This window comes from Herpailurus yagouaroundi, unplaced genomic scaffold (genome assembly GCF_014898765.1).
Source record: "Herpailurus yagouaroundi ecotype Mexico unplaced genomic scaffold, PumYag 160, whole genome shotgun sequence".
In the NCBI taxonomy this organism is placed as follows: domain Eukaryota; kingdom Metazoa; phylum Chordata; class Mammalia; order Carnivora; family Felidae; genus Herpailurus; species Herpailurus yagouaroundi.
The window spans coordinates 10,965,158-10,988,438 of record NW_024412401.1 but is presented as its reverse complement, the minus strand read 5'-3'; the positions used below and the strand labels follow the sequence as shown (position 1 = coordinate 10,988,438).

General features: G+C 38.7%; 1 protein-coding gene across 14 annotated transcripts in view; it reads left to right on the top strand.

Moving 5' to 3' along the window:
• ELAVL2 (ELAV like RNA binding protein 2) overlaps positions 1-23,281 on the top strand; it is a 166,667-nt gene that overhangs the window by 100,663 nt on the left and 42,723 nt on the right. The gene's annotated exons all lie outside the window — the stretch shown is intronic.

Below are 23,281 nucleotides of genomic sequence, written 5' to 3'. Positions count from 1 at the left end.
GAGTTAATGCTTCCGGCAGGAGTTGTTTTCAAACATGGAAAATGTGTGAAATGTACAAAGGCTTTCTCATGCTCATGTTAAAATTGGGTGATGGTGTATATGAAACTGCTTTACATGGCTTGTAACTCCTACTATAAAACTAAATATTTGAAATGGGTAAAGAATACCTATAGGCAGTGTGAAGAGTTGGACCGGGAGTCTGAACTTTAGTCATGTAACTGTGGACAAGTCAGCTCTTGGCCTCAGGTCTCCCTTGGTAAAATGAGGGAGAGGGCAGAGAAAAGGGGTCACACCTAGGGAATTTCTGAGGTCAGTTTTTACTTTGTCTGAATTAGTACTTTTAGCTGTTCTTTTTTCAAGACAGCAGGGCTTACTGTCTCCAAGGTGAGTAAGTTCTTAGAGCTGTCATCTGGGCCTGGTCTCACATACAAATTGAGGCTCACAGAGAGAACTTATTTAAGTAAAACCTGGTTGTCATCAGTCCATACAGAGTAATTCTATTTTAACTAATTACATTACTTAGTTGTTCACCACGATATCATCAGGAAGATTTGTTTTTTTGTTTTTGAATGCTGATAATCAAATGGATAGTATTTTTCCATTTCTTTTTCCAAAATCCATCTGAGCCTCATATGTGAAATTTATAAAGAAACAGTTTTTGAAAAGTTGGAAACCGTATAGAACAACTGGCTCTTAGATTTGTCTGTCCTGACACTGAGTTTTATTACTACCTTTTTTAGCAAAACAGTATCTTTATATGTGAGTTTTGCAACCTCTTTGACATAAATGACTATGTGTTAAATGGCATAAAGGCCATGACATCAAGGATGTGATTTCTGGTTTGATTGCTTAGTAGCCATCCCTACCATTAAAAAACAAAACAAAATAAAACAACAACAACAAAAAACCCATGAACTAGGTATATAAAAGTTGCATTTTTTGTTATGATACTGAGAGTTTATGAAAGTATGAAACAAAAATCCTACGTCATTTGTATTAGGCATCTACTACAGAAAACATCTCAAAGACCTTTATCTCTCCTCTCTGGTCAGTCTTGAATTGTGTTATTCTTTCTGAAGTCATTTATGAGAACTGTTTTATGGTGCAGGTGGATAAATTGGAATTGTGTGTTTTTATACCCTTTGCCTTCCTGTCTTTAGTGTGATAAATAGTGGTGGTAGAGCCGTAGTGCATGGTGATCTGAAGTACATGGGTAGATACTGGCAAAGTGCATTAGTATTTGCTGTCCATTTCCTTGACCCCTCACCAACACCCTCCTGTCTTTTCAGTAAGATGGGGCCAATTAAGTTTTCCACCATGGTAAAATTTCTGTTTAAAACCTCTGGTAAGCAAATGGAGTACCCAGGAAAATCCATAGTGAGTATGAGGGTCAAAAGATGTTTTCTAAACTTCATTTCATGAGACACAGCCGTACTTGTTCTTTAAAAAAAAATTTTTTTTTTCAACGTTTATTTATTTTTGGGACAGGGAGAGACAGAGCATGAACGGGGGAGGGGCAGAGAGAGAGGGAGACACAGAATCGGAAACAGGCTCCAGGCTCTGAGCCATCAGCCCAGAGCCTGACGCGGGGCTCGAACTCACGGACCGCGAGATCGTGACCTGGCCGAAGTCGGACGCTTAACCGACTGCGCCACCCAGGCGCCCCCCGTACTTGTTCTTTAAAACGAATGTTCCATTGACAGACAAGTTTGAGAAATGCTTCCCTTGATAGTTTCCTATTTAAGAGCCAAACTGCAGATCATCAGCATATTACAAACCACATATTAAAATCCTGCAGTAAAGAAACTAGTTTTCTGGCCTTATTTGACCACAGAACTTGTTTTAGGGGATATCTCCTTAATACTAGATTTACATTGAGCATATAAAAGCTTTCATTTAATTATCAGACAGTCTGAAACTTCTCTGTAACCTGTTGATAACAGTAAAGTATGTGCAGGTTTCAAATATGAACATCCATGGTAATGAGCTGTATAATGGATTAAAAAGTTGAGTAGGCAAGTAAGAACACAAAGGAACTCTTCTAGTGGCCGTGTTTTGACTTAGCCCACTGACATCTTCTTAGTATGGGTTAAAACAGTGTTTGGAAGGGTCTCACTCATTTAGCTGCAAGCATAGATTACCTCAGATACGTTGTTTTTAATTCTGAATGTCTTAGTAAATATTTGTATAGAACAAAATAGTCCAGTAAATGGTAGGTTTCTAAAACTGGATTTTGTTTTTTTTTTAATTTTTTTTTCAACGTTTTTATTTATTTTTGGGACAGAGAGAGACAGAGCATGAACGGGGGAGGGGCAGAGAGAGAGGGAGACACAGAATCGGAAACAGGCTCCAGGCTCTGAGCCGTCAGCCCAGAGCCTGACGCGGGGCTCGAACTCACGGACCGCGAGATCGTGACCTGGCTGAAGCCGGACGCTTAACCGACTGTGCCACCCAGGCGCCCCTAAAACTGGATTTTGAATGGTTGTACTTTACAAAGTGGGCCTATATTTCTAAGAAGCTACTACTAATACATCTAGAAAGAGTGAAAGAATGTGTGAGGATTTGGACTCTGCCCTGTGGTGTTTAGCATTAGCCATTTTTTTTAGTTTCTCAGTACACATTTTTAGGGTTAAATTTGAGTTCCTGGGTCTAATTATCCAATTTATCCTACCTCCCCGGGAGCTGCCAGGCCAGCTCTTTGTATTCTGTTTTTGTAAGAGGCGGGCATTAATTGTTCGGGTTGTAAGAAAACTATGAGATAACTCTTTGGGAAAAACATCTAAGTTGTTCTTTGTCATTTTTCTTAAATCTTCCCTTATTTAAATAATGCCCACTTTAGGAAACTGTATCTCAGGTAAAAAAAAAAAAAAAAAAAAGTCTAGTAGGAAAGTGTGTGCCTCTTTCCTAAGTCCTAAAAAAGAGTGTATAATTTTTAGATTGTTTTGGTGTTGGCAAATTAATGTCACTATTTTGATAGGATGAGGATTAGAGCAATACATGGAGAAACCTCTTCAGTAGTAAATATAGTAATCTTCTTTTTGGCCTACATTCTATTTATTATGTTGTTTTTCAGGCCCTTTCTTTGGTTTTGTGCCCAGCTTTATGCTTCATCCCATTTCCTGTCTCTAGGCATTCGTCACGAGAAGCCACTGCTGCTTGTATAGTTTAGCTGATGTCGGTCCATCTCTTTTGAGTTTATGCACTTCAGAGTCCTTGACACCTGCTGATGCTGCATTCTAGAGGAGTGAAATAGATTTTAGGATGCAAGGAATCAGTAATAGAATGTTAGAATCAGAAAAGTCCTTGAGGTGACCTTAGGCAGCTCCTTAGGCAGCTCCCTCACATAACAGGTGAGCTGAAGCCCAGGTTTGTTTAAATGGCTAATTAGTCCAAAACCACATGGCTATTAAGCAGTAGAGTAGGGACCAGAATTCTGGTTTTCTATTTTTTCCTGGGATATTTCCTCCTCGCCTTTTGTTGGAGGCCAGAACTCATGAAAAATTAACTTCAGGACTAACTGATGAATTTATAGTGAGACCTCTAACTTGTATGCATTCACCAAGGGGCATCTTCTGGTGTATGTGTCATCTTCAGAAGGGGAAGGAGAGATTTTTGAGAGTAAAGGACTGAGGGATACATAAAATGAAGAACGTCCATGCTTCTCTAGAAACTTCGTAATCTGTAGTTTTGAATTTGGATATTATAGCCCAGTGATTCCTAAATCTGCCTGCACATCCTCCTATGAGGGAGTGTTTAAAAATAGAGATTCTGGAGACCTTGGGAATCTTGTCAGAAATCTCCCCAGGTGATTTTGACGGGCAAGCAGGCAGTTTTGGGAATCAGCCTTTTAAAGTAGTCAGTAGAGTACCTGCATTGGAATCCGTTGGGATGACTACTAGAAACGCAGCTTCCTGGACCATGCCCAGACCTACTGAATCAGAATCTTTGTGGTGTAGGGCCCAGAATGTTCCATTTACCTGGGAGTTACCCAGTTCTTTTCCTGAACATTTTTCAGGGAGATAGAATCAGAATTAACCAGGTTATCTGAACTCTGGCTGGAGATGGGAGAGTTGTTACAACCACAGTGCCTAATTCTGTGGTAAACTAAGTTTCAGGCGCTGCCCCCTCCCCAGCATTGGTTTCTAATGTGTTAACTCCTAGTATTCAGTACTAGAGATGTCAAAGTCACTAGGCTGTGTCTTTACTGAACACCTGACCTGTCCCTGAAAGGGTATGTGTACATGTGTAATTATATTTCAGAATTCCAAGAGAGCTTGTTCTGTCATTGTTACTTTTCCTTTCTTCTAATAGAAGAGCGAGGGAAGTTAGTTAGTTGAAGACCTCAGGTCATGAGTGGTACTCTTTTTTGTCTTGGTGTGATGGCTTCACTCTTATTCTAGGAATTGTTTGAGGTGGGTCCTGTGGCGACCCCATCAGCTGTGAACTAGAATCTTTCAGACAAAAAGGAAAAACAAAGACCTGAAGGGGGGCACCTGGGTGGCACAGTCAGTTAAGCATCCCACTTTGGCTCAGATCATGATCTCACGGTTCTTGGAGCCTGCCTCAGATTCTATGTCTCCTTCTCTCGCTGTCCCTCCCCCACTCCTCTCTCTCTCACATGCATACGTGCTCTCTCTCTCCCTCAAATAAAAAGACATTAAAAAAAAAAAAGGCCCAAAGAAACATATACAAACTATAGGTAACCCAAGAGGAACTTTGCCACTATTGATTACCTCTCAATAGGCAGTGCCATCTGTGGAAACACAGACTCCTCCCACCTTGTTTCGCCTTAGGGCCTGTGTGGTAAAATCTTTTTTTTAACATGAAGGTTCTTAGCCAGATTTGAGTTATGTCTGTTGCTTCCTGAGAACGTTGAAGTTAGTTTTGATTGTGGTTTTTGTTATCAAAATAATGTGCTTTTCAAATTTCATTGTAATGCCATTGTATTCTTCCCTTCTCTATTTATTTGTTTGTTGTTTATCAAATAACTGACAGTTTTTATTTTATTTTATTTAAAAAATTTTTCTTTTATTTATTTATTTTTGAGACAGTGAGACACAGAGCATGAATGGGGGAGGGGCAGAGAGAGAGGGAGACACAGAATCTGAAGCAGGCTCCAGGCTCTGAGCTGTCAGCACAGAGCCAGACGCGGGGCTCGAACTCACGGACTGTGAGATCATGACCTGAGCTGAAGTCGGACGCTTAACCGACTGAGCCACCCAGGCGCCCCTTATTTTATTTTTTTAATTTATTTATTTTGAGAGAGTACGAGCAGGGGAGAGGCAGAGAAATCCAGGGGAGAATCCCCTGGAAGCGGGGCTCAAACTCAAGAACTGTGAGATCGTGACATGAGCTGAAATCGAGTCCAATGCTTAACCGACTGAGCTACCTAGGAGCCCCTCCCTCCTTTTTTTTTTTTTTTCCATAAACAAGTACAGTCTTAGCTTCTCAGAATTGAAACAGATAAATGGTATTTTATTTTTCTAATGCATGCCTTCAAATTTAATAGCACTTATTACTGTGATGAAGTCAATCAGGATGAGTGAGCCTCAGGCTGTTTTGCTGAACATCAATTTGAAAAGGTGGTTGCGTGTGTCAGTTACAATCCTAAGGTTAGTTGTTCAGTGTCAAAAGTATCAAGAGATTAAGAATTCTGATTCTTTCAGACAGATAGTTGAAGAGGGCAGAGTGGGTGGCTGGCTGGTGGTAGCTTAATAAACACCTCACTTTGCAAACTCTGGGTACTGTTTAATTAGAGATTTAGCAGAAAGGCTGTTGTGTGCTCAGGTCTTCACAAAACAAGAGAACTTGGCTCTACAAGGTAGATGCTTTGGTGGTCCCTAAAGTATTAACTATGGAATGCAATATGTTTGAATATAGCTATTCTTAGATTTTAGTGACTAAATTTGTATAAAGTGATTTTTTTGTTGTTTTTGGTGGTACTGAAGAAACTTTATGTATATTTATCAATATATATTTAAGCCTAATTTTTTAATTGCACCTTTGTCTTTTCCAATGGTCATGGCTAATCAGTCATTTAAAAATTTGATGTTATTACTGTAGAAGCTTTTTTAAAGTTTCGGGGGAAAGACTTTAAAATTCTTCTATGTTCATTTTTTTCCACTCAAACCTTGAACTGGAGGTGTTTTATAGAACATATTTCTGTGTCAGCATTGATTAATGTAGATGATGAATTTCAGGATGATGAAATTAAAAATTTATCAAATTTAGGAAATTAAATATGGTTCTTTACCATTATCAGGGAAGAGAAACTTTTTCTTAGTTCTCTTAGTTACATTCACAGACCCCCAGGGATTGAACCTAACAAAGGATAGATTATACAGTGTTTTATGTCAGTTATATCTCAATGAAACAGGGAGGGGAGATATTTAACAGAAGAGGCACACAATTTTTATTAGCATTATACGTGCACTGGAATTCACAAAAAAAGAAAAATAAGTGGTTAGACTCAGGGCTTATATACCATTTTAACAAAGGAAAGGGGGTTTGGGTTCTTAGGCATGATAAATTGTGAGGAAGTGACCAGGAATTTACAAGGGGGAAACTAACAGAAGGTATTGAGCTATTTTATATTTTAGCAAGGTATGTTTGCTCATTTTGGTGCCAACTTTCCATCTCTGGTGGTGAAAGTTTCTCTGCTCTTTCTGACACAGAGGAGGGGGACCTCTGCCCAAGGGAAATTTGTGATTTGCTTTTTAGGCAGAAAAGAATAGGGTAGAGAACTCTTTTCTGTGTCTGTTGGTTCTTAATTGTCTTCTGTTTGGAATACTCCTTAGGCAAAACTAGTGTATTTGGAGTGATATCGTCTAGGACCCTCTTATCATACAATAAATTAACTCGTGGTTAACAAACCTAAACAGAAAAGGCTCTTGGGATGTCCCATGGTAGTGCAACCTGAAATGGCTAGTTGCTGGGAAGAAAAGATAACTGTTGTGAGGATATAGAAGAGTTTGAAACAAAATCATTGCTGATTAACTTCTCAGTCATTGAGATTTGTTTCTCTGATTTTCTTGATGTTGATATTTATGTCACTTTGTTTTATTCCATTAGAAGAAAATGAAGAAAAGTATTGCAACTCCCTAGAGCTGATTACACATTTTTCAGCAGCTTTTTAAGAATATTTACTGGGAGAATGAGGTTGAATGTGTTGTGCAAATGAGGCTTAGGAGTTTCGATTCCATGCCTCCTTGACCCATATCCTCATTGGGGCTTCTAGAATCATGATCATATTTGTCTTGTCAGTAGATTAAGAGCATGTGTTTAGTGCCTTTGACTTGATTCCTTTATTAATTTGATACAAAACACAAACATTGTTAATGCATTCAAATTAATAGAAAATGTGGTTGAAGTTCTTCTGTAAAGAGTTCTCCCCTTGGTGGTGCCTGGGTGGCTCAGTCGGTTAAGCCTCTGACTTCCGCTCAGGTCATGATCTCACAGTTCCTGAGTTTGAGCCCCACGTTGGGCTCTGTGCTGACAGCTCAGAGCCTGGAGCCTGCTTTGGATTCTGTGTCTCCCTCTCTCTCTGCCCCTCCCCTGCTCATGCTCTGTCTCTCTCTGTCTCAAAAATAAAGAAAATATTAAAAAAAAAATTTTTTTTTAAATAAAAAGAGTTCTCCCCTTCAAATTCAGCGAAGTGTGCATGCTTGTGTGCTATTTGCTATTGCAAATCTTTTCACACTGTTTGTTTGTTTTTGTTTACTTCTGCATTGGGATTGGTAGCATAGAATAGAAATCACTTTCAATTTATTATTTAGTGGCTGTCCTACTAGTGATGGACAGATAATATAGATGAGAAAGAAAATGGTGAACGCAATGGGAGAAGAGCTGTTTTTAAATTCTGATACAGGATTTCTTCTTCCTTTTGTAATCCATACAATGTTAAAATCCTGTCTATCTTCCGGTGTGAAATTGACTCCCTTTATGATATACTACAAAATAAACCGGTTTTTCTTTTCATGGTTCTTACTTCACTATCATCTTATCCATTGCACTACCTTTGTAATAGCCTTTTTTTTTTTTTAACTTTCTAAATTATGAATAGAGCAAAGCATTTTTATTTTGCACCTGTTGGAACATTTCTTTTTAAATATTTCCTGAACAGAATAGTTGGTCATTGAAGCTAAAACTGTGCTTTACAATTCGCCAACTTCTTCTGAGCCTGTTCTAAGTTAATTGACTCAGGGGAGTGCATTGCTACTACTGAATTTTGAGAGCTGTGGAAACCCTCAGCACTTGCCTTTTCAACTAAAAAGGTCAGCTTTAAAAAATATTTCCTGGCATTTTACTTGTGAGTGTCGTTTGATTTGATGCAGTGGCTTTAGTTAGCATGTTTTACTCCTTAAAACGTGGTTTCGCTTTTTAAAGTTTTAGTGTCAATATTTTGACACCCTTGAATGTCCTTTTATTGGTGATGGTTTCTGTCATCAACTGTATTCTGAGGAGCTTTAAAGCTGTAAAGCAGCATTGGCAGCTCTTCCAAGTATTGTGAAGAAACAGATCTCAGTTAAAACGATCTTTTTGTGATCCAACTACTCAACCTTATGTTGTATATCATATTTAGTTCATTGAGGGGCGATCATTCTACATTGTTCCAAATAAGAGCAAAGATTCTTATGCTGTATACCTCCTTCACAAGGGGGGTGAGGCACGGGGGGATGCAAGATGGAAGTATTCAATTTGAACTGTGTTCATTGCCTTCCTTTGTATCTTTCCTTGTGAAATGGACTTGAATGCAGTGGTAATAGGATTTACCAAACCCCTATGTACACTAGGGTTGTTATTTGCTTAGCTTGGGATCAAGTTCTCAGGATTAACATTGAAACAAAATGCCTGCTACTCCCCAGCTAGGGAGTTGGCCTAATGAGGCTATTTTAGAAGTGTTAGTTTAGAAAGAGCACGGTTCACCGAGTCCATATCCTAGTCTAGCCACTTACTAGTCTAGCCACATAATGTAGCCTTATGTGAGCCATTTGCCTCAAGTTGAGTTTCTTATAGAGTGGGTAGCATACAGGCATACTCTTTCTCTTGTCTCCTTCTTACCAGTTAATACACATTCACTTATATGACAGTTGCAGACTGCTTTTCCTTAGGTAAAACAATTTTTGAAAAAAATCTTCAGAGAGATCTGAAGTCTTGTGATTTCTGAGACATCACATGGGAAGAAGAATCCAAAGCTAATGTCTTGTTCTTCACTTTCTGATTTGAACAAGATAATTTGAACTGATTTGAACAAGATAATTGATTTTCTAGGGGGTGGGACAAAGTGGGAAAAGGAAGTTCAAGGCAAGACTTGGGAGCCCAGAAAGAGGATTCATGATACTACATCAGTCTCCATGAACTAGAGTGATGGAGTGTGGAGTTATTGCTCTGTGTGGTATTGTGTGCGTGTTATTCAGAATGAATGAGCTTAACTTAAAATATGAAGGTACTCTCGCTGAGCTTCCCCAGTGGTCTTTTACTGGCGTGGAAGGTCAGCAAGTTGTTAAATTGAGTCATGAGGTACTGGTTAGATAAAAAGTAACTGAGCCTTATTTTCACTTTTATGGACATCTTCTTCCCTAAAATTAGTACCCCTTTAATATCAGTTGTAAACACTATTACCAGATACTCTGATTTCATAAAATAAGACATTCAGGTAGGGAACTGCAGAGACCTGTATGTTTGAATGTTAAGAAGCCCAGTATTCCTATAGTGTTAGCAGATCAGAGGACTTTAAGACAAAAAATTGCTATCTCTTTGTTTTCTCTTTGTTGGAATATTCATTGAAAACATTTAAAGCCTTGCTTTTATTCAGTCGCCACAGACTTTACAGATTTCAGTTTGTGTAAGGGGGGGTGGCGATTTCCACGAGGGCACAGTTAACTTAGCAGATGCAATTTTACATCGTGTTTTCCTTTTTTTGTTAAATCCGTATGCATATTGTGAATTAGAGTTTATTTTTAGCTCTTAATGAGTTCTTTTCTCATCATTGTACTTTTTGTTGGAACTCTGTTTTCTACATAATGCTTTGGTTTTGAAGGGGGAGTGTATATGGCTCACAAGTCCTGTAATCCACCCCCAACCTCCTGTCCAGCTCAACAGAAATTTGCATTTTTGCATTTGAGGTGATAGATCTCTTTATTTATTTTTTTTACTTTGTAGACTAGTTGCAGTGATGTCCTTGACTCTCCACAACCTGTTTGACCTTTGGGCTTTATCCTGAGAAAGTCAAATTCTCCTTTTAAAGTAAGGTTTAAAGGAGGCACAGCAGCATGTAAACAGGCAAACCTGAGTCATTTCATTGTATTCAAGGTCACTGGAGCCTGAGGGAACAATTTTATTTCCCCACATTTTGATGCTTTAAATCCAGTCTTAAGGAGCCACCGGGTCAATAACACAGTGGCCTCCAAGGCACTGTTTTCTGAATCCTTTTTCCTAACCCTGGTACTGGTTCCTGAGAGCTTTTTTCATACCTCTGAAAGGAATTAATAGTTTGCTTTTCATCTACTTTAAAATGTATTGAGTAGGCTGGTTATAGTGTGTTAAATCAGTTCTCCCAGGGAGTCTGTGGGACATATCATCAGTATCAATGGTTTGGGGGCAGTCTTCAGTTTTCTTTGAAAAGATCAAATCACTGTTTTTATCTTTTTCTTTTTTATATTACTTTTATTTTTTCACTAGTCACTGATGCAGAGTTGTTAACTGTAATTGTTTGAAAGAATATCCAGTTGGTTTTATGTTCTCACCCTGCAACCTGTTAAGATATTTATGTAAGCTTAAAGGATTACAATGGGATATCTGTTCAAGTAGCTTTAAGTGGAAACATGGCATGGAGTTTGGGAGGGGGATGGCGTGGCCAGGGTATCACTAGGTTTTAGGAAATGATATGGAAAGCCTTTGAATTACACCTTCATTAGCCTGTAGATTCTACATTCAGAGAAAACAGTTGCTTTGGGGACGGTAATAGTCTCATGTAGCTCCTGGTCACTTTGTGTTTCCTTTGGAATTTTGCTTTACCTGTTTTAACATAGATGAAAATGACAGAATGGAAGCAAAGGGACAGGTTAGCTCTGTGAGGAATAATGGAATCCAAGGTCTTGGGGCAAGAGGCAAGTCATTATGTCTGACTGTAATGTAAGATTTTAAATTGGTGGGCAATCATTTGATAAGATTTGATAGCTAATGTAGTTATCACTGTGATTAACCTTTAGTTTTTGTTTCTGGATATTCAATCAAAAGCCTTGAGAATTGCTGGGAAGGAAAAGAAATTCTGGGTTAATTTCCATGTTTTAAGAGTGCAAGGGCTAAAAATGAAGATGTGCAAGTAGCATGGAATAGCATAATTGAAATTTTCAATCGTATGTTTAATCTTTCATATTCTGGAGGCTTACGAAAAAGAATGTGTCCCTCTCTCTTTCTTTAGAAGAATGCTGTTTAGAGTCAAACTTTATCTGAATCTCAGCTGATCTCAGAGGTATCTGTAGATTTTACACCTTTATAACTTACAACTTCCTTTTAGTCTCAGATGTAATTCTTTTAGAGAAGAGCAGAGATCAAGAACCCAGATACAGTATAGAAGGTTTTGGGTTAAAGAGATTCGTATCTGTGTGTGTGTGTGTGTGTGTGTGTGTGTGTGTGTGTGTGTGTGTATTTTTTAATCTTTATTTAGTTTTGAAAGAGAGACAGAATGTGAGCGGGGGAGGGGCAGAGAGAGGGAGACACTGAATCTGAAACGTGCTTCAGGCTCTGAGCTGTCAGCACAGAGCCTGACCCAGGACTTGAACTTGTGAACTGCAAGATCATGACCTGAGCTGAAGTCAGACACTTAAGTGACTGAACCACCCATGTATCCCTGTGTTTTCTTGCTAGGAAATATTCTGGCTTGAGGATGATAACATTGGTAATCTAGATATAAGTGGAATACCTTAATAATGTTGGTGTTCATGAGGACAACTAGTATAAGCCCTTAATTTATGGATTTGTTTGGGGATAGGGTTTGACTACTGAGTAAGTGATCTGGCACAATGCATAAGATTTTTCAAGTTTTACTGAAATAAAAGAGATTAGTTTATGATACATAACTATTTAATCGCCTCCTTTTTTTTTTTTATAAATAGCAAGGAAGAAATTGTCAGCAACCACCTAAGAAAACTCCTTAACACTAAAGGCTATTGAATATTGGAATGAGCTGAAAGACTAGTGTTTAGTGAAATCTTCATTTGAGTGGTGTACTTATAATTGAATACCTGGCGTTTTGTATAGCACTTTACAGCGTAGGAGGCTCTTTAACATGACTGACTGGAATGTTCTGGTATGAATATATTTGTGTAACTTAACTTGACAAGGGCAAGGTGGATGGTAGAATCACAGGGGGTGAACATTAGAGTCCCTTTAGCCCAGCTTTATTCACAGATGAGGTATCATTTAACACATCTACATCTTAGGGTTTAGTTAGCAGGGAGGCCTTACGCTCTTAGCCCACTTTTTCTTCAGGGGACACTTTCTGGCAAAAAGATGGATTTTTCTGAATGAGAAAACTTTTGCCACTTGTCTTTGCCCTTCTCTTGAAATGGGTTTACAGAGTTGCTGTATGATGTGACCCAAATAGCCTATAAGTTCTGTCTGTAGAAGTTGCTTCCCACATCAGATGGTGCTTAATATTTAATCTGGTGCCATAAAAACACAGCATTTTCCCCAAGAATGAGCCTCCGATATGTGAACAAACTTCAGATATGTATTCAAGTAACTTCTGTAATAGCAGATGAAAGAAAGCATCATTTTAAAAGTCCTTAAAATGAATTAGTTTAGGTACTTTTTATTTCTTTAATTTTTTTTAGTAATCTCTGCACTCAACATGGGACTTGAACTCATGACCTTGAGATCAAGAGTCATGTGCCCTTTGACCAGGCCAGCCAAGTACCCTAAAATTCTTTTCCCCACCACCCTGCTTACAGGTTCATGGGTACTTGAGACAACAAAATGACAGTGAGCTAAGAAGATTATTTTCATGTTTAGATTTTTCCTGTTTCATGGGGAAATTGTATCCAGAGTTAGCAGCAATGGTCAGATATACTAAGTTGTGGAGTATATGACTTGGATATTTCATTTTCAATGCACTTTCTAGTCAGTGGTGAGAGAGAAGCCTCTGTGCTTCTCCAGGTCAGTATTGTGGTGCATTTACTGTGATGCTGATGTGGATGTGGACAGTACCACATCACTTTTGTGTGCTAATGAGGCATTGTCTAAACAAAATCTTTTAAGCATTTGCCGTGTAGAGTGTTCATGTGAATTTTAAATTTGGAGGATTACAATAGTTCCTCTTTTCAACTTTTAAACTAGGTTATTTTATCAGAGATGCTATGTGTGATATGAATGTGGCAATCATGGGAGCCAGACCATTTGTATTTCTTTTTAGAAGCCATCTGTTAATTGGCAGGCAAATTGCCCTACGGTCTCAGAGTGGTTTGCTGTTTCGTAGCTGTCCCTTAGCAAAAACAAAATGGATATTTTTGTCTGGTACCTCGTTGACTTAATTTGTAGCCATCATTCCCATCTGATCTGTAGCCTTTAAACTTTGACATTGTACTGCTGGCTTCCTCTATAGATTATGTTGTATTGGGATTCTTTTCTCCTTACTGCTTCAGAGAGGGCTTTCTTGAGGTCCTTGAAGCTGTGTTTGCAGTATTTAAATAAGTTTTCTTTACAGTCAGCATTTATGTCTGAACCTGACCAAACACAATTGGTCTGTTTGGGGGTTCCTAAGTATAAAAATTAGTGCTTTTATGTGACTATTTTAAATTGAGAGGGAGAGGGAAAAACAAAAACATGTTCCTCATATCCTCTTGAAAACCTGCCTTTATTAAATATAAACTAAACAAAATGTGCTGTACAAAGAGAAAGAAAATCACATGTTATTTATACCTATATCTTTGTCAGTTGGGGACAATGGATGTCCTTTGGAATTTTACTTCCTTTGTCTTTGCTAAAAATATCTCTAATTTAATTATGGTCTTTGTTTTTGAAATAAAATGAAGTAAAGTGGAGAGTTGTCCCTGAGTGAAAGCCTTGTTACATATATTGTGGATACTTGATCAATGATATAGATAAGGTGAAATGATCCGTGTTTTTACTTTATTTGAAACTACCCCCCCCCCCCCCGATGATGTGATGCTATCCAGGGTCCCCTTCTAAATGATCTAGCCTTATCCCCTTTCTCTTTTTTTTCTGTTTTACTGTTTATACATGTAGGACTTAGGTATGTGCGTGTATGCATTCAGAAGTCATGTATAACCTTGTGATAGCTGCACAAAATTTCAAAATAAGGTTTAACACTTTTGTGTTCATTTATGGTAATTAGTAACACTTTCTGTCCATTCATAAGAGCAGCTAAACTGGGGGGAGTGGAATTCAGGTATATATATTTTACAGCTGTGTAGAAGAGGTCTTAGAAAATTATTTAAGAGTTGCCTGGGTAGTCATGTTTGGTTTTGCTCTCTGGTGGGTGGGGTTTTCCGTATCTATTAGGTGCATAGTGAACGAATATATTGGAGAGGCTGTTGGGTTGGTACTCTGTGTTAAGCGCTGAGTATTAAGGTTCAGGAGGTTCCTGGTCTCTTGTTACTCTTATGAAGGTGAGAAGTTATGCCATAGAAGTACTGAGCTGTTGAGTAGGAGGAGTTGCCTTTGATTCCATTTCTGGCCCTTATTATGGAATGCCCACTGAAAGAAGAGAGTAATTTGTCCAAAAGTTCAATTTTCAGGATAGGAGACTTGGAATGGGGTAATCATGCTCCTCCTCCTCCTCCTCCTCCTCCTCCTCCTTCATAATATTTATTTATTTTTGAGAGAGAGTGCACAAAAGCAGGGGAGAGGCAGAGAGAAAGGGGGGCAGAGGATCTGAAACGAAGAAGACTCTGCGCTGATGGCAGCAGGGCCTGATGTGGGGCTCGCACTCATGAACTGTGAGATATGACCTGAGCTGAAGTTGGCCACTTAACCGACTGAGCCACCCAGGCACCTCAAGGGTTGATCATGCTTTACTCTCTACGGTAGGAGTATAGGTGCAGAGGCTCAGAAAATGGTAGCATGAGCAAAAGGTTTGTGGAATAGGAAAATAAGGAATAGATGGGAGGTTAGCTGATTCAGACTGGGGCAGTTTTAGGGCCTTTTGAAAGAGGTTGTGGGTTTTTATCCTGTAACTTTTGTTTTTTTAGAGATCTCTGGGGATTTGACTGAAAGGGATTTGGGTCACGTCCCTTTTCTGGACTGTCAAAAACTTGTCTTGATCCTAGATCTGTAGGTCCTGATTGTTCCAGGCTCCCAAAGTTAACCTCCCTACATTTCTCATTTTCTCTCTCCTCTCTCTTAATTGTCCCTCCTTGCTTGGTGGGTGCTGCAGTATGACCACTACTGACGTTCATGTGGGGCAGCTCTGCTCTCAGTCGGCTTCCTTACCTCTACATACCCCACGTGCTGTTCAGTCATTGTGCCGTTGGATCAACCATCTCCTCTGTTCTCTACACATTAGCTCTTCTCCATATGCCTATTTCCTTAATTTCTCTGTCAAGAAACTCCTAGCTTCTTCTGTGTTTCAGTCAACTAAATATATCTTTTGCAAGTTTGTCCTCGTTGAGCCTGAAACTCCGTGATTAACCATTAGGTGTTCATGTTCACTAGGTGCCTGCATCTCCCTTGTTTACTGTCTTGCTTTAAATTTTTGAGCAAAGATCTTAAGAGGGCAGAGAGCATGTGGCATTGATCCCACCTGCTTTTCTTTAGCTAGGAAACCACACTGTGCGTATAAAAGCATTTTAATGCAATCTGCTGACGAGAGAAGTGTCTTGTGTGGGAGACAATTTTGGCAGTAGCAAACATGTTTGGCTTTAGCCATAAGAATTGCTTTCTGAGTTTCTGGAAAAAGAGTATGCAAATCAAGTCCTGTTTTAAATGAATCTTTTTATAATGTGGATATCTCTAATCTGTTTTGTAATGATGGATTTGTTTTGAGGATTTAAATGGTTTGTGCACCTGCAGGATGCCATTCCTTTTTTTTTCTTTTTCTTTTTTTCTAAGGGTTTTCTTTTTTCTTTTTTCTTTTTAATCTTGATGGATTAAGAAAGAATGGTGAAATTCTAGTCAATCGATTACATGACAGAACAAAAAAAAAATTGCAGGTATATTTGGAGATTTTGAATATCCTAGTTGAAAACTTGTGAACTTTGAATGCAAAGCACTCTGCTTCAGTATTATTCCCAAACTTGGCCAAAGGCGGTTAAGTGTATGCTGGAAAGACCATCTTTAGAAAGGTCAATCCTGGCTTTGAACAACCAGCTAGCTGTGTGCCTTTGAGCAAGTTAATATGCATCTCTGGGCCTCTAAATTTATAATCATAAAATTGGTACAGATGTACCTGTACAGAGCTTTATTGTGAGAATTAAATATGAATATGTATAATGTAAGGCTAATAAGTTGATGGCAGTTTATAATTAGGCAGTGGTACTATTTGCTTCTGGAAAGCTTAGATAAAAGCAAGTATGGAGAAGTAGGAGCAGACTTTCCCATAGACTTAACTGAACTTTTCGAATGGGAAGGGTTGGGTTGGTGAACCTTTAACTGTGGATGAGAGATTTTATTTTATTTATTATTTATATTTATTTATTTATTTTACAAATTGTTATGTGTTCAAGAAGAAAATATTTCTCTAATAAGATTTCTTTTTTAATCAGGAGGACGTGGTGGAATTTGTAGACTGATGTTTCCCCTTGTTCTGGACAAAACAGGAGCTCACCATAGTGATTTGCAAGATTCTTTGACACAGTTTCAAAAAGGGCACTGAGTTAATTATAGTGCTTTAGGACCTTTAAATTTTTTCCTTGCAATATCAGAATAAAAAATAATGTCTTACACAGAGAGAAAAACAGATTAAGAAGCTGTACTGCTTTTTGATGGACTGCTTACCTGTATGTATGTATGTATGTATGTGTGTGTGTGTATGTGTGTATGCACGTGTGTAGATTGACACCAGCTGGTAGTGCAAGCAATAGCAGATGCCCTTTTTACTACTGCTGTTGTTAACTGGTTTCTCTCTTTGTCCCAGCAATATTTTGTGATGTATAGTTCTTTTGCCCTCATCTCAGATGATATTTGCTCGGATAATGCCATTGCCTTTTAAGAAAGCACAAGATAAAGCAAATAACACAGGCCTCTGTGTGTGTACAAAATTAATTACAAGAAATGTGTACAGAGTTAATTATAATTAACAAAGTAATGAGAATATGGCAGCAGACCTAGATCTTAAACTGAAAATAGTTTTCAGTTTTTCTGAGCCTTAGCTCAAAGGGTTTTCTTTTCTTTTTTTTTTTTTTTTCCATTTTTGTTCTCATCATGGGGCCAGGGGCCGCTCCAGTATTTAAGGTAGGACTGCTGATTTTTCTTTTTTTTTTTTTTTTTTAAACTTTTTTTTTTTTTTGGGAAAGAGGGAGAGAGAGCATGAACGGGGGAGGGGCAGAGAGAGAGGGAGACACAGAATCTGAAGCAGGCTCCAGGCTCTGAGCCGTCAGCCCAGAGCCAGACGCGGGGCTCGAACTCACGGCCTGTGAGATCGTGACCTGAGCTGAAGTTGGACGCTTAACCGACTGCGCCACCCAGGCGCCCCAGGACTGCTGATTTTTCTTTGACAGCAACTAATTGCTGTCAGTAAGTGATGAGAACTGGCTTTTGTTTTAATTGTGGTGTTGAGATGCTACAATATCTTACTCTGTCTCTGGTTGGGGAACATCCAGTGTAAAATCTTATCCTAAGTTGTATATGCTAGAGCAATTAGTTTCTTTTCCCCACTTTGGATAAAGATCATATTTCCTTAATTTTCCTGGTCTTGGACGAAAGACATCTTAGTACCCATGTGCAGTACTCAAGAATTTAATATGCTGTTGCTGTTCTCAATAGCCTAAGACTGAATCGTGTGGGAGTTCTTAACGTTGTCTGAAATTGTGATGTATTAAGAATCCAGGGTTTTACCAACTTAAGCAAGGTCACGCTGCATTGCCAGCAGATTCATAATTACTGGGATTGGAACCATAGGAAAATAGAGCTCTACCAGTTGCATAATCAGAGGACAGATATGGCCATTAAAAGTAACTTGAAAGAAAGATGCCTTGGTGCTAGGGATGTTAACAGCTCCCTCTAGAATTAGGCTGCTTAGGTAATATTTACCAAATGATCACTATTTACAACTTGGATTTCAGCAGAAAGTTTACAATTTAAACTCTTCTGTCTTATCTCAACATATCTGTGAAGTCCAGAAAACCATTTTAAAATATTGGGGCATTTTAGTCTTAGGCCAGCTTTATTAGCATTTGGGTGGAAGATAAGTCTCCGAATGAGCCATCTGTTTTCTGTATTATGTGAGCTTTCTAGGTTGAATTCTCCTTCCTTGTGCTAATCCCTGGTAATGTCCTTTGGGAAGCTGGTAAAAATGCTCTGAGCTTTCAGGGAGGCTGGCGTGTGTTCTGTAGTAATAGGATCTCACTAGTCCTCTGCCTCACAATTTGATCTTCCTCATTAGAGGGCAGTGAGGAGGACCTGTTTAATTTGACCTGAGTTAGTTGAGTGTTTAAATGAAAGGTCTTGCTGCATCTGGCATGCTGTATCTGAGGAGACTCAGGCCAAGTCAGGAATTAAAATTTGGAGCAAAAACGTGACTAGAAAGGGTTGCATCCCTCCATTCTCCTAAGATCCTCTCAAACCTTTACCCTGATGTGTGTGGTGTCCACATGGTTTTGTTACATATCAGATCTGAGATATTAAGAAAGCTCCTTTGTAAAGTCTGGTGCTGCTTGCTTTGGTGCCAGAGTTGCAGTGCACAGCCTGTCTGAACAGACACACATAACCAATGCCCAAGAACAGAAAGTCCATCTGAAGAAACACAACACATTGGCAACTTTATTGTGTGTTTGGGGGAGGGAGGGGTAGGTGGGTCTTTAAAAAAAAAAAAAAAAAAAATCCTTCCCCGCCCTCCCTGCCCCCACACCTCCTCCCTCGCCCGGAATTAACTTGTTTTCCTAATTCAAATTATTTGCTTTTTTTTTTTTTTTTTTTAATTAAAGGGTGAAGTTTTATATAGGGGCTGTGTTTGGAGAATGAATCTTTTCAATTTGCCTTTTTTTTTTTTTTAAACTATTGCATTATTTAACCTTAGATTGTAAATAGTCTTGCTTGTCAGAGAGAGGACCATAGTGACCTGTTTCTGCTAACTGTGAGGTTTAGAAAAGATTCATGCTGCTTTTGTCCTTTTTTATTTCATAAAACATTGCTGCTGCTCTAAATGAAATAATAGATACACATCAATCAGTGTAGTCACCTTTTATTGTTGATTCAACTACCAGGTTTTTACAGAATTCACTCTGCATTTTATTTGACTTGTACATGAATAGTCTCGGCAGACTTAATTATATTAGTGAAAAAGCACTTTCAACAAAATTATATGCTGACATCCCATAATTCATACTTACAGATTTGTGAAACAGATTTATGTAAATCTATCAAATTACTGTAGGTGACATTATTTTTTAAAATTGAGATTTCATTTAAAAGGTATTTGTAGAAATTTTTCATGAGAAATCTTACTTGAACTATTTAAAAAAATATCTCGCATCGCTCCCTTGTAAGGACAGAACACTGTAACATTTGAGCACCTTTGTTCTGTAATCCATCTGGAACAATGTAGGGACATGGGCAGCAGGGCATCTCTCCTCTAAACCTAAGTTCGTGAAAGGCAGACAGCTGTTTCTTTGTTCATTAGCTCGTTCATTTGTTCAGTGAACATGTAATTAATAATCTGTGCTAGGTTTTTCTGTGTGGCTTGCCCTTGCTCAACAGTTTAGTGGGGGTTTGGGTGGGGAGGTATCCAAATTGACTCACTACCCATGTGTACTAAGATAAAGGTATATAATATAAGGGCTGTGGAAGGACTGAGGAGGACTGAACAGTGTGTATTGGGAGTGGGGCAAGTTGTGTCAGGAAAAGGGTCTTAGAGAAAGTCTCAAAGGATATGTGGGAGTTGGCCAGTTAGAGATGTGCACAGGGAACTGAATGTCCATTTTAGGGTATGTGTGAAGTAGAAGTTTGCAAGAAGCCGATGATGACCTTGGAAACCAGAGCATAATTGGATTTGTCTTTGAGGAAGATCCATCTGGGGGCGCGTGGGTGGTTCAGTTGGTTAAGTGTTCAACTCCTGACTTTGGCTCAGGCCATGATCTCATGGTTCATGGGTTCAAGCCCTGCGTCAGGCTCTGCATTAACAGTGCAGAGCCTGCTTGGGATTCTCTCTCTCTCCCTTTCTCTGTCCCTCGTCTGCTTGCTTGCTCTCTCTTAAAAAAAAAAAAAAAAAAAAAAAAGATTATCTGGACAGCATCATGGTGGAGGACAACTGGTTTGGGAATTGACAGGAGTGTAGGGAAAGGGTGGTTGCTTATAGTATTGTAGCAGTAATCTGGGTTAGAATAGTACACAAGGACCTGTGTTAATCAGAGGAGGGGGAAGGAGGGGCAGATTTAGCTGGTAGAACTGGCAGGATGCGATACCCCTATGGTAGAACTTACACTCAAACTGGTCTATTTACACAGCTTTCCTGTTAGACTATGAATTACTTCCTTTGGGTCTTGGATCAGATATTACCTTCAGGGTGAGGCCCACTCTGAGACCACTCCATTTACATAGCGTCCCTGACCCTCTTCCCCACACTCTCCTCTCTCCTTTTTTTCTCCTTAGCCCTTATTTTCTTCTAATACACTGTAGAGCTTGTTCTTTTGTCTCCTAGCAGGATGTAGGTTTTATAAAGAGGAACTTTTTGTCCCTGGGGACTAGCAAAAAGTAGACTTTCTATAATTGTTGAACAAATGAATTCTAAATGTTGGTGAGAAATGTGTAGGATGACTTATTTTAATGCAGAATTTTACTTTCCACAGTTCCATGTTGAGAAGGGTCTCACTTAATATTGGTTGGATAAAATTAATGTACCAGGTTTTATAATCAAGAATTATGGAGGTCTATTACCTTTACCTTTAAACCTGAGGGGGTAATTTGATATTCTGCACATTGGTAGTAATTTGAAATAGAAAAGACTAAGTAAAGTGACCTTTGAATTAAATGGGTCCAGAAGATTGTGTATTTTTAATTAAAATATGCAATTAAATTTTTAATTAAAGTATGCTATTAAAAGCAATGTAGGTGGCAAGGGAATGGCTGCTGCTTTGAATTACGCACAGTTTGGGATAAATTGGAGTTTACTGTGTTTCCCACCAGCATTTTGTTACTAAAAGGACTCTTCCTGTTTTCCTCTTCCTGTTCTGATCCCCGTGTGGCTCTTGATGGGCCTCGGTCCCATTCAGAGGCCTGTGGAGTGCTTCAGCTCTGTGCTATAGACCACTTGACTGTGGTTCTAAGGAGCCTGTTTATAACTGTTCTCCTTACGCCGGGAGCAGTTTACAAGTGATTTTTCTGTCTGTTGTGAAGAAGGGATCTTCTGTGGCATGTATGTTAGGTTAAAAAGGAGGATGCAAAACAAAAGGCATTCGCGCACACAGTGTATAGAATGCATGGACTGAAGTGTGGTATTGACCCAGAGTTTTCAGTACATGCATGGAGGTCTTAGGCCATATAACTGTTCACATGACTTCCTCTGTAATGAAATTCTAGAATCCTTCTCTTCCCTGTTAGGACTAAGGCTTGGATTAAAGGTTCCAAAATCCCTAAGAGCCTTGGGACCACAGGTAGCTTGTATAGATAGCTGGGGACAAGTGCTTTGACGTTATTCTTTATATCCAGTTACCAGAAGTTTTTTAGCCTTGAAAGACAGGATTTATTTGTCTTGAAGGATTTTTTGGGAGAGCCTTAGCTTTGTCATTGTGTTCAGTTCTAATCACGCTGGGTTGCTTTTATACTTGGAATTTAAATGTAAAGCTTTATAATTTTTATTTTTAAAGAAAATGATCCTTGGTTTTGGGTTTATCAATATGCACATTCTAAATTCAGAATGATTTGAAAACCAGATTTGGATGATCTGGATAAATGATGCTTGGTTTCCATGCCTTCCCTGGTGGTTTATGACTGTTAGTTACTAGCTGATGAATACAAGAGTGGAAAAAGTGGATCCAGGCTAAATAATTTTTCTTGATTTTGACTCAGTGTTGCTTTTACCTTATAGAAATCTGCACTCACTTAGGGTAACCTGAAGTAAAGTAGTCACTATATAAATAAGAGGCAATTTACTCTGTCATAGGAATGAATAATAGCATTGAAATTCATATATACAGAAACAGATATTTGCACATAAAATATAGGAATTTGAGACAGTGAGCAACTGTCTCAGAACAGTTTTTGTGGTAGACCCCTGTTAGAAAATGCCTGGTAACATTACCCTTCATGCATATTGAAGGTGGTCTGGGTTCATATATTAACCAGCTGTGAATTGAGCTGAGAAGAGCATAGCATTTGAGAGTCCTGGAATCAAGTCCTGACCCTTACTTCCTACCTGCTTTTTTGATTTGAGGAAGCTGATTGACGTTGCCTAGCTTCAAATATCCTCCTATCTCCTTCACAGGAGAGGAAAATGAGTATCTCATATGATAAATGTGAGGCTAAAATTAAATAGTAAAATACCACATAGCTGAAAGATGAGACTGGAGGGAGTCTTGCCTATGTTGGTATCATCTTTGAAAGCTTTAAATTATTATAAGCATTCAATAAATATTTGCTGACTTGACTAACATATTTTAAAATGAAAATCTCTGAAGTTCCTAACTCTCTTGTACTTCACTGCCAACATGCTAATTCAGCTACTATAGTGGATTTAGAAATGCAGCCTTTTTGCAGCAAATCTCTCCTTTCATATTATCTTCCTTAGAATAAAAGTAAAATTTTGCTTACTTCAAACATATTCTAATTGATGGGTGGTGCTCTTCCTGATAATGCCACTGAGCAAATTAGAAACTTTGTTTGTGGAAGAGAGGTCATTTAGGGATAAATATTTTCTGAGTGTAGTCAATTCACAGGTACTAGAAACTTGGCTGACTCATTACAGCTAGCCATGATTGCTGTGTGGGGTCAGGTCAAAGAACCATTTAGTGGATGGACCATCTGATGTGATGTTGATGATAATAGCTTTGGTTAAATACGTAACACCACTGTGTTTCTCACTCATTCATTTAGCAAACGTTGGGAGTGCCTACCTTGTGCTTAGGAGTAACCAGCCTGGGAGACAGCTAAGCAGGGACTGGCAGGGCAG